At 42.3% G+C, this 3,107-nt stretch overlaps 1 long non-coding RNA gene across 1 annotated transcript; it reads left to right on the top strand.

The window, feature by feature from the left end:
* The first annotated feature begins 788 nt into the window (after positions 1-788).
* LOC149390186 (uncharacterized) lies at positions 789-2,520 on the top strand. The gene is made up of 3 exons (XR_016300321.1): positions 789-897; positions 1,265-1,358; positions 2,336-2,520. It is a non-coding gene; the product is annotated as an uncharacterized LOC149390186 (long non-coding RNA).
* The last annotated feature ends 587 nt before the right edge of the window (positions 2,521-3,107 follow it).

The following is a 3,107-nucleotide window of genomic DNA, read 5'->3' as shown; positions in this document are numbered from 1 at the left end:
CTCCTTGGTTTGGATTCAAAGCTAGGGTTCTTAGATTCAAAAATTGGGGATTTTGAATCCGGAATGAATTCGGTGAAATTGTTTGATTTTAATCGATGTTTGAACTCGGTTGTTGATGTTTATGGCTCGAATTTAAGAATTGATTTCGTATTTCCTTGGTTTGGTATGAATTTGGCCGAAAATGTGATGAACTAGGGTTTGAGTTGGGGCTTTTGAATTCCTGCGTTTCAATTGATGTTTCTGAGACGTTTTTAAACCTGTTTGAAGCTTGGGTTTCGTTTGATAATGGCTGTTCGGTGATGATTTGAAGTTTGGACGTAATTTCAGTGTTTTCACTTGTCTTGGCCGTGTGTGTTTTGTTAGGTTTCTGATGTTTGTGTTGATTTGTTTTAGCTGAGGCTGTGATGTTGAATCTGAGAACCTATATGTTGGTTTGAGTGGTTGTTTTGGCTGAGTATGTTGTTTGGCCGATTGTTTGGTTGGTATTAGTGTTGGCCATAAAGCTTATCTTGGCTAGGTTGGCCGTGTAACTTGGTTGAGCCATATGTTTGTTTGTGACCGTGAGCTTGGTTTTGGCTGGCTCGGTCTCACTGCTCGTGATTATTTTTCTGAGCCTCGATTTGAGTTTTGTGGTCGTTTGGTATTAGAACGTTTCCGGATAATTGGATTTCGGTTTAAGTGTACTTAAATTGGTGTTGGGTTCGGGATTTTTGGAATCGGGATTTGGATTGTGAAACTGATAAGGGTTTGGAATTTAAGATATTAACTCGTCGTTGGATTCCAGGTTTGTATTACAGATCTTGACGGACGAACGGGAACCAGACGAGTCAAGAGCGACGAGATCAGTTTCTGAAGATATCAAGTGATAGAGTTATCGAAATAAAGCTCGATTAACTCGTGAGTTTTAAATCGCTTATAGCGTTTAAATACTCTTAGATATGTACTTTCAGAATTTAAATAAATAATTTATAAATTATTTATTTAACGATGCTTATGAATTTAATTTAATTATTCGTTTGGAATTCTCGGTTATTTTTAATTTCGGATTATTTGATTTATTTAAGACTCGTGATTATTCGTTGAACATTATCTCGTATCACTCTCGATAGGAGGATACGCGAGTCTTGAATAAACCTCCGAAAAACCGGGGAATAATAAATTAAATTCTCGAATTCCGAACCGACTCTAATCCCGACAACGAACCCTATTATCTTTAAGTAAACTCGAATCCATTAACTAACAGATGTTCAACTCCGGATGCTAGTTCTCTCGACGTTCGACAAGTGCCAAGTGTCTCGAAGAACGTGTGAAGCAAGACATCTTCGGGAATCGTCAAGCTTTCTGTCGAACAATTCCGGGTAAGTGTGGATACATAAGTCAACTACTTACCAAGGGTATAACCCTGTTTGTTTGTGCATTTGCTTGCTAGTAAACAAGAGTAGGTAAAAGCCTAAAAATGAATAAACTCGAAAGTTAAGGCTTCGGCCACTCTTGCTTGAAAACTTAGCTCGGGTTCGCCCGTTAGGTTCAAACGCTAACTTGAACCAGCCTTGTTTGCTTTGTGTGTGGTTAGACTTCTCTTCTAACTCTAGGAAGTAGGTTAGAATCGAGAGGACGGAAGAGCGATAGACTCTCAAATTCAATCGAGAGTAGAGAGTTCGAAAGTCACATTTCGAGCTTTCAACTTAAAACACTAAACGAGCTTCAAAGGGAAACAATAACTTCTTTCGGGGTTTATCCCGTCACGCTCTTCCGTATATAAGTTTAACGTGTACACTGCTAGCTGCAGTGTACCCAAACTTTAAACTCGTGTCGGTGGTACTCACAAGTCCCTGACTTGTGCTTGGCGGGCCATGCCGGTCCGTGCGCCGAGTACTCAAAGCAGTGGGTGAAGGTCGCGCATCGCGAGCTCATTGCTTGCTGGAAGACTCACCGGAAGCTGCCTTGAGCACACCGGGGCGTAGTGGGTGATGGTCGCGGTTCGCGAGCTCACTATGCCAGAGACCAGTGGCGCTGACGTCATGATGAAGGAAGTACCACTAGTGGATCCCAGACATGTGTTAAAACTTAGATCAGTTGACGACTGCTGCTCGAAGTTGAAAACTGGTCTCTAGTCGGACCGGAGGTTATAGCAGTGAGGAGTGTATAACCTTGCGGGACGGCTAGTATTCTAGGATGCGCGCTCATTAGTCACTTTTAGGTGATAGCTGCATCCTGCATTCTTGTTTGCTTGTTCGCACGTCACATGCTTTGCATTAGCTGCTTTTCTTTCATAGGCTCGACTCCCGCTTGCTGAGTCATTCGACTCATAGTTTTATGTCCCTTGGTAATGTAGATAAGGGCAAGGCGGCAATGTAGACGACCGAGAAGGAAACTGAGACGGAACGCGTATCTCTTGACCTACGGGCTATGGGTTCTGGCTCGGGAAGTAGACCTCTATATATATAATGTTTTGAATAATATCGACTCTTCCTTAAATAATATCCCGTGTATATATGTGAAGTCGGGAGCTTCTATGTACATATATGTATATATATGAGGGTCGATATACGACTTCTAGTTCTGAAAGAAAAAACGAAAAATTTCCCGAGAATTTCGATAACCACTTTTGTTGTAAACGTTTCCGCATTTTTAATAATATTGTATTTCGTATATTATATGTTTTGTAAATTATGTATTTACTTTAAATGTTTGTTTACATTATATTATTCATATATGATATGCTCCCGCTACGTGATGTTGGTTCCGTCGAGTCGCGGCTTGCGGGCGAGGTGACGACGCTCGCGGGTCGTGACAGATTTTTTGGTATCAGAGCCCAGGTTTAGTCGTTTCTGTAGACCTGAGATACATGTTCTGGTTATGGGAAAGTGTTGGAACTTGTGCTTACCGTTGGCCTGTCGTTTTGGCAGGTGGAATGGCTCAAGTGACGATACTATCCTACCCGGAGGCTCTTGCATCTGTTCCTCCTACCGCTCCGACTTTCAGCGGGATGAGGGGTACACTTACGTGGGTGCGATGGATTGGTACCACCATCGAGTGGATGGACGCCCTTGCTATCCCTGAGATTTTCCGTACTTGTATTGCCACGACGCTCTTGCAGGGACCAG

This window comes from Urtica dioica, chromosome 7, assembly GCF_054948205.1.
Source record: "Urtica dioica subsp. dioica isolate 48M chromosome 7, U.dioica_male_clone48M_v1_H2, whole genome shotgun sequence".
Lineage (NCBI taxonomy): Eukaryota > Viridiplantae > Streptophyta > Magnoliopsida > Rosales > Urticaceae > Urtica > Urtica dioica.
Note: the sequence above shows the minus strand (reverse complement) of the source record. Positions and strands in the feature narration are given on the sequence as shown.